Below are 17,662 nucleotides of genomic sequence, written 5' to 3' on the forward strand. Positions count from 1 at the left end.
TACTACAACCACACTACATTACTACAACCATACTACATTACTACAACCACACTACATTACTACAACCACACTACATCACTGCAACCACACTACATGACTGCAACCATACTACATTACTACAACCACACTACATCACTGCAACCATACTACATTACAGCAACCACACTACATTACTACAATCACACTACATTACAGCAACCACACTACATTACTGCAACCATACTACATTACTGCAACCACACTACATTACTACAACCGCACTACATCACTACAACCACACTACATTACTACAATCACACTACATTACTGCATCCACACTACATTACTGCAACCACACTACATTACTACAACCACAGTACATCACTGCAACCACACTACATTACTGCAACCACACTACATTACTGCAACCACACTACATTACTACAACCATACTACATTACTGCAACCACACTACATTACTGCAACCACACTACATTACTACAACCACACAACATATTTCTGTAGAAGTTATTGTTTAACCTGTTAACAAAAAAATATTTTTACAAATAGTATAACGAGTTTATTTTTTAAAAGAAAAACGTTTTGCTTATAAATGGATTTTAATGTATTACAAAGTAAACTAAATCTTACATTTATAAAGTTAAGCTGAAGTTAACCAAAAATTCAAGTAATTATAAAACTAAAACTGCTTAACAGCGATTAACGAAGATTATAAGATAAAACTTCCAATTTTTTTTTAATATTATTTTTTAACTAAGTAACTATTGTTGTTACTATGAAGAACAAAATATGGATAAAGGATGTAGGATTTTTGTTAAATTTGTACTACTTAGCTTATCAGGACAGATAAAAATTATTCATTATAACTTAACATAAGTTTAGTGACAAACTTTAGTTCTTTATATACTTTTACTTAACCTAGAACACATTTTATAACAGTTTATTAGGTTTTTTGAAGGTTACCAGGTTTCACAATATACTTAATTGTAAATCAATAAAGATATTAAGTAGTAAAGATGACAAAGTAACATAAATTAACTTACATGCAATAAGTACAAAAATGTATGTTAAATGAAACACTACAAGCAGTAAGGAGATTAGAAAGAAATAACTGATATAATAAGTAATGTACACAAGTATGTAAACATTACCAAATTAGTGGCACAAAATATTGCAAAATGAAAACATATAAAGAATATAAAAAAAAAGGAAGTATACTAGTTACAAATTTGATATCCAGATTATAATCAAAAAAAAAATGTAAACTAATATTTATAAAGAATTTTTGTTTTAAGAATTAACTAGAAGAGTTAAGATTTATGTTTATGAACATATTAAATATTTTTTTAAATATTGCCAAACTTCTAATATTGAACTATAACAATCAACTTTTCTAGGATTAAAGGTTTTTATATAACAGAATAAATTATCTCGTTAATATATATGTGGAAATCTGTTTAAATAAATAGTATTAATAAAACCAATATTCAAATAGCATATATAAAAGCAAATATAGTTTATAAAATTAAGAATTTTTTTTAATCTTACAAAAGTAACTGAACATTCTATTGAATAGTTTAAATGTTATGCTGCAATACCTGGTGCATCGTCTAAAAATTTATACTTAAACTACCATTTTAAAATAAACTAACTTGTGAAAACTTATAACAGATTTCCTTTAGTAGGTATTTATTTTGAAAAAAATATTACATATATTATAATATCAAAATATATAATGAACTTATGATTCACAATAGTTTTTGTTATGTACTTAATTAAAAATTCCTGTGAAAGTTCTTTAAAATTTATCCTGTAAATTCAACATTTAAAGTTTAAAAAAAATAGTAAAAAAGGACATGCATATCTATTAATGATACATGTAAATTTTTATTGAAATTAAAATTCATAAGTAACATTTTTATAAGGGTAGTACATGATCAGAAAATAAAAAAGTATAAAGACGCCCTTGATGTATACTTAATGTTAACTGATTATTGCAATCAAAATTAGTAGAACTCAAGCAATAAGAGTTTTGTATACTGAACAAACACGTGTTTGCTTTAACATAAAGTGTTATTCTTTAGTAGTTGTGTGGTTTATATAAATCAGGGTTTCTACAGATCAAGCTGAAAAACTTTTTTGACTTTTCATGACATTTTTCTAAAATTTTCCTGAGTTTTCTAAATTAAAATCTTCATTTTAATTTAATTCTAAAGGACATAATCAAACACTTGGTTAAAAGAACAGTTTGTTTGTTGAATTCAATTATTTAACTTCCATTAAATAATTTGAACTATGTGTGTATAACTGATGTATTTGCAATAAAGAGCATTATTAGCATAATATTTGTACTTTTTAACTTATAAACACATAATAATATCCTCTTATCAATCAGTATAAAATTACAAATACTCAATAAAATAAATAATTCTACATAAAATTACAAACAAGAAAATTTATATCATCTTATTTTAAATTCAAATTTAAACAACTTGAAAAAATCATCAAGAGGTAAAGTATACTCATAAACTTGTTACATAAAATACCTAACTTTAAGCTTAATAATAAAGAACTTAAGTTTTTACAGAAACAAAAAACACTTTGATTATAAAATTTCATAACATAAATTTTGTGTTTATATCACAGTTTTACTAAAGAAGTGTCTTTCCCACAGATCATCAATGCTAAAAAACATATAAAACAGCATGATCAAGTAGGATAGTTGTTAAATATTTTAATAGAAACATTTAGCAGTTTTAAAAGAATCTTTCATTGATTTTTATTAGATAAAGGCATTGAAATAAAGTTATTTTGTAAGACTTAAGAAAAATTTAGATATTTTAGTCTTACTTAAAGATTTTTTTTATTTTTACCATTTTCAGGCTTTGATAGATAAGAAATTTTGTAAATTTGAATTGCCAATACCTGACAAATTTTTAAAATTTATCAATTATCTTGACTTTTTTCAAAACCCCCATTTTTTCGTGACGTTTGCTGACTTTTGTCATTTTATTTACTTTTTTCTGACTTATCCTGACTATCCTGACCTTATGGCAACCCTGATAAATTTTGCAACTGTAGTTGCAATAAAGTGTCAAAGTTAGACTTGTATTCTATTTAAATTATTATTTTACATTAAAGTTTTGAAATTTTCACAAATAAAACTGAATATATTAAGACAGTATAAATTCTTAATATAAGGTTATTAAACTTTGAAGAACAAATATAAATTAATCACCATTACTTAATATAAGTTTAGTGACAAAGGTAAACTCTGTCTTTATATATTGAATTTTAACTTTTAACATTTTAACAGTTTATTAGTTTATACAAAATACCAGCTTTCAACATAAAAATAAACATCAAACTAAAATCCTTTAAAGTAACAAAAATTATAACTTTTAAAAGGTGAGAATACATGCAAACGTATATATGTAATGTTACATAAATATAAACTAAATTTAAGAATATATTACAAATGGAATGATTAAAAATAAATGTTGTTTTAAAAAAAGTAAATAAACATCATTAAAAGAGTAGTACAAAATAGCACAAAATGAACATTTAAACATTAGTTGAAAATAATATTTAAACTTTAGATTTCTGTAGTAACATTTAGAATTGTATTAATTTGAAGTATAAAATGGCTTTTTTAGATAATATTCGTTTGACTAGAAGGGCTGTATTAAGAATCTTAAACAAATTTATACCTGTAATGTTAGCTTTATTTGTAGAGCTATGCAAGTTTGTTGTTAAATTCAACATTGTTAACAAAACTACATTGTTATTTAATGTAAGCAAAGAGAATAATTTTAAATTTAATTTATGAAGTATATTTAACATTATTACTCTTTTCTGACACAAAACTATCTAAATATATTATTTTACAATACAGTGGTAGTCATAGTAGTATGAAGATTTAATAATAACAAAACCTGTTATTAAAAGACGTTTAAAAATAAGAAATATTTTAAGAAAAGTAACCAATTACGATGAGAAGTTTTTTAAAAATTATATTTATATGAACAATATTAAATTTAAGATATAGGAAAAAACATGCTCTTTAAACAACTTCACGTGAAAATAATCGATTAATGAACAGTTATAGAATTTAATCTGTTGAAAATTGTAAATTTTATATTATAAGTAACAATAATATTTATTAACAGTGTGTAAAAAAGGAGTAGTGATTAATATTTTTATATTAAATATGTGACTTGCGGAGTGCACTAACCAAATGAACACTAATGGTATTTGAACCCATGAATTCCATAGTAATTCTTCAAACCATCCTATCACACCCTTAGTAAGAATTTATAAATTGTTTATTTCATACAACTTTCTATGTTTTGATAAACTAGTTACATTCTTTAAAGATGCAGTAAGTTTTCCACATTGGCGTAAATTTAAAGACTTTTTTAATAGTTTCAATTAATTTCATCAAAAACTTAAGTAAAAGTGAGAGTTTAATTTTAGAAAGTAGATCATTGGCCAAAGCAACAGTTATTTTAACTTATTTTGTTTACAAATTTTGTTAAACACTTTGCTATAGAGCTCTTTTAGTTAAAAAATGTTTTGAATTTTTAAATTATTTTTTAATCATATGTCGTTAAAACGGTTTATTTTTACATTTAAATACCCGTTCAAGTTTCTTTTTTAATTAGTTGTTTAAAGTAATTCTTAGTTATTTTATGTATTTTAACCATCATTGTACCACTAATTTATAGATTGAAGCTAAGTTTTTTTTATCTAGTTTAAAAAAGGTTTACTTTTTTATTTAGGTTTTTTAAAACTATTTATGCTTAATATATATCGCCTTATCATCTTATCACATGTACAAATGGGAATTTAAAACAAAATTTTTGTAACTTTTTTTTAATAAATACAACAAAACAAGTAATTTATAAAAAATAATATGTTAATTAAGTAAAGTGAGAAAGTTCTGATCGTTTTAAAATATATTTTTAGTTATATGGAAATATTTAGTTACCATTATTCATCGTTTTTATTTCATTTGCAATGTTGTAAAGGTGTTGTTAAGTTTTTTTTTAAATAGTGGTAGAACTTGTGTAATAAGTTTAGCAGTAGTTTGAAAAGAATCAGAATAATCTTTAAGTGTTTTTAAAATGAAGAAGCAAGCCTTTTTCAAAAAATAAATAATTAGGTTCCCAGTCGGGCCCTCGGGATTCGAACCCAAGACATCTCGTTTTGGATGATGGCAGCTTACATAGTAATGCTTCGAACCATCCTACCACACATTAAGTAGTGATTAGTACGTATATATACTAAATTTAACATTATTTAGTAATTATTCAAATTGTTTTTTTTGTTCATCAGAGTATTTTATCAACAGACAAGTTAAATTATACTAACTTTTAATAACCTTTACTCTTATTTCAACCTAAATTAAATAAGAAAAAAAAATTATATACAAATGTTATTAAGGTGAATTGAAGCTTTTAGTTCAAGCAAAAAACTTACGCAAATAGAAAAAAACATTAGCAAGATAGTAAATAAATAAATAGTAGTTTAAAATGAATACATTTATATCAAAATACAGAGTTTATAAAATAAACTTTAATTGTGAAAACTGATTAAGAAATCCAGCATTTATAAGTTTAAGTAAAACTTAAACTTTATACATTTGAATGTCTACATAAATGATCATTCATGTACAAATTTATCTAATTTAAAAATAAAAAACTATGTAGATAAAAAATATTCATGTTTATTTTCACCATGTTAAAACAATTTTTTAAGTGACTGTAGCTTCTAATAAACTTAAGTATAGTTAAAATTCAAAATATCACTAAAGAGTATTTTAATTCTAATTCATACTACCACTTATAAAAAGAGAAAAACTATTCTTAAAATCTTAGATTCAGATTGCAGTTTGTAAACATTTTTTTACAAAAAGAAATTGATCAATAAATAGAAAGCTTTTCTGTATGATTTTATTAATTTTTACAAAAATTCAGCTTTGTCGATAAAATTAATAACATCCTCGTTTATGTCTTATTTAATTAAGAAATTTGATTGTTACTCTTTAAAATAAGCAGAAATAGTGTACATAAATAAAAATAACTACTACAATAATTTGTTTATAATATTCTTAATGATTTAATAGTTAAAAATGAACGGCAACCCTAATAATCTCACATTAAATCATTAGTTTTTCAACCAATTCCATCTCAGATGGCCAGTGAGTGATCCTTGATATACACATTGATGTACTCACCATTGTATATAGAGGGCGTGCGGTTAATCCACACCTCGCGGGATTCGAACCCACGACTGCTCGTTCTAGATGATTGTGGAAGTCAGCATAGTAATGCTTCGAACCATACTGCCACACATTTGATAAGTAATTAGTTGGTATATATACTCGACTTAACAAAAATTTTAAAAAAAATTTAAATTTACAGCACGATTGATAAAAACTTTTAAGTTTATTCGAATTCCAAAATATTTATCAAGTGAAGCCGAAAAAACATAGTCATATGATAAATTTGACAAATTTTTAAATAGTATATTTGAAATGTTAATTAACACTTTTACTTAGAATAACGACAAAAATATCTTTTTTTTTTTAAACGCAATTAAGAAAAAGGTTGATACTATTAATACAAATTAAAAGGTAAATGTATAAACTAAAATTTCAACCATAAAAATAGTTAAATTTAAGTAAATCTTTAATTGTCACTTACTTTTAAAATTTCCTTTATACTGTTCTAATATATATTTTTTTGAACAGATACTTAATGGTTTTTCGTAATAATAGTATTTCTTTTAGATAAAATTTAAACAAAAAAGCTAGTTAAGCTAATGTTTGAAGAATTAAAAACTAAAGCATTATTTAGAGTCATATAAGTCTAATAAGCTAAGTTTCTATCAGGTAAACTATCTTCAGTAATAGTACGTTTTAAAATGTTTAATCATGAAAATAAGTTGCAAAAAAACATCTTTTTTTCATTTTATAGCTGTTGTTAAATTGATGTCTTTTATACTTTAATTAGTTTTTTGTAAATATGTTTGTTTTGATATAAAAGCTAGTTGAGTTTCGAAAGAATTTCTCATCAATATAAAGTATTTTCAAAATTAGGTAGTTTTATTTTATATTAAACTGTATTTTTGTGAGTTATCTATTTTCGAAACATCAAAAAACTTTGGAAGTAAAACAAGTATAAAAATATTAATAAAATTAAAATATTCCAGACGGTTACATAATATTCCCGTTTTTAACTTTATGCTAAATACTTATGTTGAAATGTATTTAGAAAAAAAGACTAATGCGAACTTGTTTAAGTAATACTTGTACTTATACATAAGTAATGTTATTTTGTTTATAGTTGCAAAACTTGAACTTCAATATTTAGTTTTAAACTCTGAAATAAGTTTTGTTTTAAACTAAAGTTTTTAACTCAAACTTAAAATACTGACAATTTTAAAATTCCACAACTTTCTTTGGCTGATTCTTAGTAGAGATAAAAGAAGATCCGCTTGAATAAGTCGTTAGAAATGTTAATAAACAAACATTATCTCAGCAACGGTGTATACCAGTAAACCTATCGAGTTTACTATGCAAGTTAACGATTCTGATAGCTTTTGTAGCATTTGAAGCAATTGATATTTTTTTATTTTTATATTTATTTAGCTTACTTTGTTTAGCATTACGTTGGTATATTTATAGAGGTTTAAGAATATAAGTTTCTATTTTATGTCTTTCTTTAAATGTCATGATATACTAGTTAACTGTGCTATTTATACAAGGGGGTATATTTTCAACTCAACTTTTAAAATGTAAGTTTGAGACAAATCCAGATGGGAATTAAACATTGTATATAATTTTAAATAAATTTAGTTTAAATTACGTCATTTAAAAATTTTCCAACTTACTGTCAGTTTTGTACGTTTTTGTAAGTAAAGAAAAATTAAATGATATTTTGTTTAGTATTTTTTTATTCTATTCTTAATATTAAATTGTCTAATTTTTTTCTTAAACGCAAAAAAGAAAATTTTGATAAAATGATTATAAAGCACTATTCTTAACTCAAAAGCAAATGTAGAGCACATATGAAAGCATTTCATGTTAAAAGCTTAATGCTTCATTTACCTATATTATTCTTAACATAAAAACTAAAGTTTCGTATCTTAAATCTGGAACATAATAACCAGGGGCGTCGCGTGGGGTGGAACGCTGGAGCTGTAGCTTCATTTTAAAAAAAAAAAATTATGCTAATTTGTTTTTGTGATTTTAGAGTTTATATACACTGCTTTAAATGGGCTCCTGCTTCAGCTGTACAAACCCAAACTAAAGTACTTAAAGTATCTTTATTTAAATCTGAGGAATTTTGCGTTGTAATGATATAATTTTTTTTATTTTATCTTAAAAAATAAGAAAATTACATCATGTAGTTGTACAAAAAATACAGCCGAATGTTTACATGAACGTCGTTAACTTCCCTGCTAAGTTAGTTTTTTTTTTCTTATTTGATGTTCAAAATGTTCGTCAAATTGGAGCTGCAAGCTCAATCTGTGTCAGCTGCATCTTAAATGTTTACAAGTTTTCAATACAAAAAATGTTGAAAAATGGAATTCTGGAGCTGCATGAACTTTCAGCACCATGTTAATTAAATCGTTGTTGAAAATTACTACAACGCGAGAACAAGAAGACAAGTTGAACTCGAGCAGAAGAAACTCGACCAGGAACAACTAGAGCAGGAAAAACTTGAGCAGGAGCAACTCGGTCTGGATAAAATCGACCAGGGACTACTCGAGCAGGAACAACTAGAGCAGGGAAAACTTGAGCAGGAGCAACTTGATCAGGAAAAACTCGAACAGGGGCAACCTCGTTTTTTTAAAGTTACTTTAATGTTTTTTTTTTATTACTAATTAGAAAAGTCAGAAAATTAAGTTAGTAAATTCAAAATATTGCAAATACAGAAACTTAGATGGACATAAATAAAAACAAAAGTAGCTAAAGTTGTTAAAAAAGTGTGATGATGTACATGGGTATGATATATGTGTTTTTTCTTATATAATATTTTATGTTTTAATCATTATCTAATCAAACAAATATGTTCATTTTTTTTTCTGAAAAATTTGCTTTTTTGTCATACTACCTTTATGATTAAAATTTAAACGTTTCAAACTAGGAAATTTATTAATTTGACAATGTCAATCTGCAGCACCCCCTAACGAAAAGACCACGCGACGCCACTGATAGTTACTAGTATTTTTGTTTTGTATTTTGTTAAGAAAATAATGGTACTTTTTAATTTAAACTAGGCGCTGTTTTATGATTATGAAATAAAATAAAAGTTAGCATACTCTGATATTAATTGAACACGTGTCTATTAGCTCTAAAATTGTCCTTTATATTAGTTTTGTTTTGAAGGCATAGTTATAGACACTTAAGTGCAAGCACAATCCTCAGAGGCACTATAATTTTTCTAATGCTTTAGAAATAAATTATGATCTCATTTAAACTTGATTAAGAGCTAAAGTTACAGAAAAATTATGATTTTGTTTCAAAATTGCCAATGATCTAAAAGCCAATGATAATAAAAAATATTAGAGTAAAAGAAAATACAATATTTTTTAGTATTTAGTTTAATTTGCTCTAATATACTACGTTTATTAACCAATAAAATCCACACTAAAGTGTACTAATTAACATTCAAAATTTAAAAAGATATTCACTGTCATCTCCTACTTCAGCTGTTAATGGTTTCTTCTCAGGTTGAGATCCAACATCAGAATTTTCATCATTCCCTGTATCCACAACAGTTTTGTCGATCTTTGAAGGAAAACACTCCTGTTCTTCAACTTTGGTTTTTAACATTTGTAGATCTTTTTTATGTAATTCCATCCCATCTCTAAGTAACCCAGCAATACAACTGGTATTAAATTCTCTTGAATATGGTTTGAAAGTATAAACTTCATATTCCATAGTACACTTGTTGAAGCTGATTTGAAACAAGTATATTTTTTAACTCAAATTTTATTGAAAACACTAAAAACTTTTAAGATACTTATATACTTGGTTTATATATAAATATATCCAACATCTATATATATGTATATATATATATATAGAATTAAGTTAATTAACTTGAATAATCAAATTTTTCACAAGAGCCCACCTTAAGTGCTTTTTTAATGAAAATTTTTATTTCAAGATGTAAAACTTGAACGACTCAAGTTTCGTGCTTATGCACTCATCAACTTCAAAACAAGTTTAAAATAAAGCACAAAACAAAACACACAACATTCAATCATTAAAAGGCGGCATTTATGAAAATGACACTAAGCTTTCGAAGTACGTTTGTGGCTTAAAGCGCAGCGGCATTGACTTTGAAATATCCTGGGAAGTTATAAAATGAGCACAGCCTATAGCTGACGGCAACAGCCCAATATGTAGGCTGTGTCTCAAAGAAGCAACAGCCGTTGTATATGCACTGAAAGACAAGGTAGCCTAAATGAAAGAAGCTAGCTTGTATCGTCTTGTAGACATATAAAAAATCGCTTTTAAAATTTAACAATTTTAATTCCATCTTATATTAATACTATATTTATATATGTATTAATATATATATACTTAATTTATTGCTGTTTATGTGTCTTTCTTCGATACCGTAACAAATTACGTCTATAGATAATTTATTTTCTTTTTTATTGATAACTTGAAATTAACAAGTTTGAAATAATATAAAATTTGTAAAAATGTCTGAACAGAGCCATCTAGTTTGTGTATAAATATAAGTTGTGTTTATAATTGTTTCTTTTTTAAATACCTAACTAACCACTTGAGAATAGTAGTTCCGTTTTTACTGTAAGTATTTTCTACCAGTATTTGTTCAACGGTATCATACATAATATCAGCTAACAAAGTCACACTGTATTTTTTAGAACCGACTTTTATTGCCTTTTCTATTGAAATCGAGTGTTTTGATATTTTCAATGTTACTCCATAACTAGAACCAATAAATGTATCTACAAAAATTGTTTAAATTGTCGTGAAATACTATTAATTATATATAAAATGTAAACTTTCAGTTTGTATAAACAGACACACAGGTATTTTTTGTACATTGATTGTTTCGTATTAAGTCAACATTTGTTTTATACGTTAAAATAAAATTAAGTATAACCACTAACCATCAATTATCCAGGCAAGTGCTATTTCCTTCTGTAATAAAAATATTGAAGTAAATTTACCATAGAAACAAATTTTTAAATAAATACGAAGTAATTATATTTCGATTAAAATGCATTCAAATTTATTGTCTAATAAATTTTTAGTAACAAACCATCAAAGATTGATTGTCCAAAGCTTCATTATAATATTCATTTGTGTCAAAAGTGTATACGTCTAAAGCTGCAGATCCTCCATTATGTAACAAATTCTTTTGTTCCTCAAAACCATAATTTTTTTCAGAAAAAGGGTTCATTTTGTTTTTACTTACTGATCTGTTTTTAATTTTATCTTCATACAGTTAATTAAAATCTTGAGTGAAATTAAAATTGGTTTTATATACACATTTTTGTTTTCAATAAAATCCTTCAATTTTTTTCTACATGTACAACACATATTTAAATTTTTGTTTTTTGCATAACTTTCAAAATGTATAAAAAGGTATATATTTTTAAAGGTAGCATAGAATTTACTTGTTGAGAAAAAAAGCACTTAATATTTTCTTAAGCAAGTCTTTATAAAAAGAAATAAGTTTTACTCTGTTGTTTAAGTATTTTTAACTGTATTATAAACATAACTAAAAATTAATAGAATTAATAATAATTCAAAGTTCATACTTATTTAAATTTCAAATACTAAATGCATAATTTACTGCTTTTAAGACATAAACATAAAAATTTTTGTATTTTATTTGATTTTAAAACTGAAATATGTTATTTATTGTCATTAAAAACTGATCATTTAGATATGGCAATTAAAATTTTTAAAACTACTAAGTCTTTTAAGTCTTTTAAATACTATTATTTTTCAAATTAATAAAAGTTAATAAGATTATTTACATTAAACTTAAGTTACAATTTTATTAATAAATATTTATAAACAAATTTCACTTTATTAAAAAAATAGAGTTTATCTCTTTGTAGAATAAAATATTCACGATTAACTACATACCTAGTTTTAAGAAAATTAAAAAACCTACTGTAGTATTGCCGTGGTCAAAAATAATACGACATGTAAGTGTTTATATAAATTATCAAGTAATTCAAAAAGCATATTACTAAAAATCTGTAAAACATCAACATAGGTATAACCAAAATCTTTAACTCAAACATATATCAGATAAAAGTTAAATATTGTGTATGGGATTTTTTTATATAAAAATCATACAAGTGTTATTTAACATTTTTAACAATCATAAAAATCAACTAATTGTCAAAAAGAATGTTATAAGTTCAAAATTTTTAAGTTTTTGTTTTCAAAGTATTGTTTTACTAAAAAAAGTTATCATCAGTTATTAATAAAATTAAGAAAAAAATGTGGTAAACATGTAAAAAGACATCAGGCTAATTTTAACTAAAACTGTTAAATATTCAAAAGTATCATAAAACTTTTGAAATTCATAAAAAAATCATAAAATTTTTTGGCTATTATCAAAATGAACTTTAGTAAAGTTTAGGAAATTGTTTAAAAAAAATGAAAAAAAAAATATCTAAAATTACTATAAAGTTATTTTCATTCAATTCAAATTAATAAAACATACCTACATATAACTGGTCTGGTTGATAAACTTAATAAACTTAATTAAAATTAAATTCTAATAAAGAATAAACTAAACTTTAAATTGTTTGACTAAATACTATACTTATACTTAAATTTATAACTAGTAATGAGGTGTAAAAAAAAAAAACAAGATTAATTAGTGAGTTAGTTAAAGTTTTAAAATTAATAGACTAATTACTAAAATAAACTCAAACTAAGGTTAAAAAAATCATTAGAAAAAATTTTTTTTTTATGTTGCTACTATGTAATTGAACTAATATAGTTATAAACTTCTGTAACTCAGCATTATAAGAAATATATTTAAGTAATATTGTAGCAGCTTGTTTATAAATAGAACACTTAATTTTTCAAAATTTAATAGCAGACTAAAAACTAAAGCAACTTATTTAAATTTGTGCAGGTTTATATGTGACAGGTTGATATCATAAAAAACAACATTAAGATAAATTTATAATTCACAATTGTTTTGAAGATTTTGCCATACAGAAGGTCCTGTGAAATTTCTTAAAACCTCAATTTGTAAGTCTAATGTTTGAAAAATAAGCAAGAATGCACATGAAAGTCTATAAAAACATTTGAACTTGATTTTAAAAAAATAAACTTTTTTGAGGGTTCAAAAAAAAACCCAGTCTAAAACTGCAAGTAAGGGTAAAGTTTATTTTTCAATTTTTGCAATTAAAGTTAGCAAAATTCAAACAATTAAGTTCTAAATGCTGAATAAACATGTGTTTATTTTAATTCAAAGCGTTATGCTTGAGTAATTAAAGAGCTAAAAAAAAGCTGACAATTATGGTTGCGAATAATAACTGTACTTGTTCTTTTTTAAATAATAAAAAGTTGTATATAACCTTTCAAGATATTTATTAGCAGTCTGTAAGCCAAATATGTACAAATTTAAGGTTTTTTCAATTTATTTATACTTCAAAACAGCAAAATAATGCTAGATTTGAGCTTACTTAACTTTTATTATACTCAAAGCAGAACAAAACCAAACCAAGTTTTTAAAAGAGAAAGCCAGCTCTGAGCAACTTTATAAATGTCTTGGTCAAGTATTTAAGTCACTAAAATGGTCAATGGCTACTTGCAGGCCAACTGATTGTATTATGACCTTCATGTGTATTTAACTAACTTTTTAAATGTTGAATGTTGAATTTGCATGATGTTTTTTAAAGAATTTTCACAGGAATCTTGCAATTGAACATTTTAAAAACACTTGTTATTTGTTTTAAAACAAAATTTCAACATAATATTAGATAGTTTCTACAGTATTGAGAGCTTAACTAGGATAAACTTGATCTTAATTTTCACAAAATACATTTTATTTGAAATGGTAGTAAGTATATAAGTATTGATGATGCACGACTTCTACACTACTTACTGCAACTTTATTTTAACTATTTAAAAGATTGTTCTATCAAATTTTTAAGATTTTAGGAAAAAATTCTAAATTTAGTAAACTATATTTACTTTTATAAATACCATTTAAAAATTGGTATAATTTGTAGTATTTATTGAAGCAGATTTCCACAGATATTTAAATGAGATGTTTTATTTCTATTATATGTATACTTTTTATTCTTAAATGTTGATTATTAATTTTATGTTTGGCAATAATTAAAAAATTAGTTATTTATGATCATAAACATAACTTTTCTAGTTAATTTTTATAAACAAAATTTCTTTATAAATCTAATTTGTATTTCATTTAAATATTATGATAAAAGTAGTCACAAAAACCAAATTTATAACTATTTTAATTTCTTTGTTTTTCTATGTTTTTAAAAATTTTTTTTGTGATAATTTCTACAACCACATTAATAATGTTTATTTACTCGTATACAAACTTCTTTTTTCAGTCATTGATTTCTATTGTTTGATATACAGTGTTTTATTTAGCATATATTATTGTACTAATTACATGTATGTTTATTTTTGTAACTTTGTAATTTTATTATTTAATACCTTTCATAATTTACAATTAGGTATGTTGTGAAACTTTATATCCTTTTAAAAACCTAATAAACTATTATAAAACGTATTCAACTTAGGATTAAATAAAAGTATATAAGGTAATATAGGTTGTCCTTACTTAATTTATGTTAAGTTATAGTGACTAATTTTAATCTGTGGTTATAAGCTAAATAGTACAAGTTTATAAAAATTCTACAACCTTTATAAATGTGCAATTTGTTCTTTATAGTAACAACAAACAATTTATGTTCAATTATAAACAGGTAACCTTAGTTTCTAAAATAGTTTAAAATTTAACAGTTTTGTAACAATATACTGTTAAATGTGAGTTCCTTTTAAAGTTCAAAACAGACTTTAAATAAAATGAAAATATTTTATCCAATAGTCTTAGCCAACAACTGTAAAAAAAATTATTTTCATAATTACTTCTAATTTTGATTAACTTCAGCCTTACTTATTGAATATTAAAATCAAGTTTACTTTGTATTAACCCATAATCTATTTCAAAAGTAAAATATCTTTCTCTCAAAAACTAAACTGTATTTAATAACTGTGAACACATTTTTTTGTTAAACATTTTTGATTATTCTTTAAATAAGATAAAAAGTATAACTATAACTAAGAATATAACCAAATAGTTAAAGTATGATTAAAAATACTAATTTGAGATTTTGATAAAAAATATGCTCAAAAGGAAGGTAAATTGTAAGTGAAAGAATTTTCCAATAAAATAATTTAAGATAAAAAAATTAATAGTAACAGCTTTGAATGTTAAACTTATTTTATTTTCTAAAGTTTAAGTTTGTTTTATATATGAAAGAACTTACTTTGATGATGTAAAATATTAATGCTACTTTTGTTATGATAATTTTATTGAACACCAACTGTAATTTCAAGTTTTTGTTTAAGTAAAATAATTTAATTCTTAATTGATAATTTTATAATTGTTTAATACTTTTTATAATAAAGCTACATTTGTTATGATAATTTTATTGAACACCACTTGTACTTTTAAATTTTTGTTTAAATAAAACTAATATAATTCATAATTGATAATAAAGCTGTTTAAATTCTTGTTCAAAATGTTTAGTAAAAAGTCCAGAATTATTATTATGTAAATATGTTATTTTTATATACTTTTTGTCCTTTTCTTAAATTTATAAACTGTTCAAAAGATAATTTTTATTAAAACTCAGGCTCGCTCGTTGTTTGTTCAAAACTCAGAATATTTTGGATCTGCAAACATATATTTTTAGTTTTTTTTACTTCAAGCTCTTTTTTTGATATTAAGTAGACTTATTTTTATTGTCTAGCAGAATTACAACTATAATTAATACCATTACTAGTTTACTGCAATATTTATTATTAGTTTAATATAATTATTTTAGACAAGCAAATTCTAAAAAAAGCAGCTAACACATATTTTTTTTACATTGTCTTATGTACTGTTATATTATTAATGTACTATTACTAAATACTTTAAATCTGTACTTAATAACATCTTAAGTCTGTGATTCCCAAATTTGAAAAGCTTATAGCCACTTCTAATAAGTAAAATATTTTTATAACTAACTGAATCTTTTAAATCAGGTTTCCAATTTTTTTTTGAAAAAGTAATGAAAAAAAAGCTATGACCCCTCCCAAGGTTTTTAAAATATTCCATTAGAAACACCTAGAACCTTGTTTTTATTTTTTGATCATCAATACTAATATATTTGGTTTCAATTTATGACTATATTGCCTCCCGTCGCCTTTTACAGCTGGTAGTCCCCTAACCTTTCTGAGTTTTATTCTCAATATTAGGCACTAGTTTCGAAACTACTATTAAAAACGCCTCAGACCTTTTTTTTCTTCAACATCAACTTCAGTATACCTAGTGTAAGTTTCAAATTATAACCTAATGGCTTCCCTTTGGTCCCTTTGCTGATTATAGCCCCCTAAACTTCTGTGATGAACCCCAAAAGGGCCACTTGGTGCAATAAGATATCTTGTTTTAAAGTATAACAAGTATTACTATTATATTAATATGATTTTTTGATAAAGTTATTGTCATTTTTTTACATTTATAAGTTGTTCAAAAAATTGAAAATTTATTAAAACTCAGGCTTGCTTATTGTTTGTTTTAAAGTCAGAATATTTTAGACATTTAAGTTATCTCATGGTGGTTTTTAATAATTTAAACTACTTTTTATATATAAGTTAACTTTTGTTATTATCTAGCAGAATAACAACTAAAATTAGTTCCATTTGTAGTTTACTGAAAGATTTATTATTAGTTTAATGTTATTCTTATAGATAAAAGAATACTATATAAAATAGTTTAAACTTACATTTTTTATATATGTTATTTTTGTTTATTGTCTTATACATTGTTTTATAATAAATGTACTGTTACTAAAAGTTTTTTCCATTAACAGTTTAAGTCTGTGACCTTCAAATTTTTAAAGCTTATAGTTATTTCTGATAATTAAAATTATTTAGAAATCTATATAGATCAGATTTTTTTCACATTTTAAAGAGATAAAAAAAGTTATGGGCTCTCTCCAAAATTTCAAAACTCTTCAACGAGAAATACCTAAATTTTATTTTTTAGTTCTCATAATCAAAACTAGAATTTCTAGTGTAAACCTAGTATGGCCCCTATTTACCCCCTTTTACAGCTTGTTGACCCCTAAAATTCAGAATTTTTTCACAAAAAAATATAAGTTTAAAAACTACCATTAAAAATTTCTAAGACCTTTTTGCTCTTTATCATTAACTCGAGAATACCTAGTATAGTTTTAAACTAAAAATTCGGGTTACCCTAAGGCCCTGTAATAGCCCGAAGGGGGCCATTGGCACAATTTGTGATCCCTTATATAGATTAATATATTTTCCTGGTATTTTATATTGCACGAAATTTCTTTTTAAACTATCCTGACTAAACCAACAAAG

This window comes from Thalia democratica, chromosome 6 (genome assembly GCF_965202585.1).
Source record: "Thalia democratica chromosome 6, ktThaDemo2.hap1.1, whole genome shotgun sequence".
NCBI lineage: Eukaryota > Metazoa > Chordata > Thaliacea > Salpida > Salpidae > Thalia > Thalia democratica.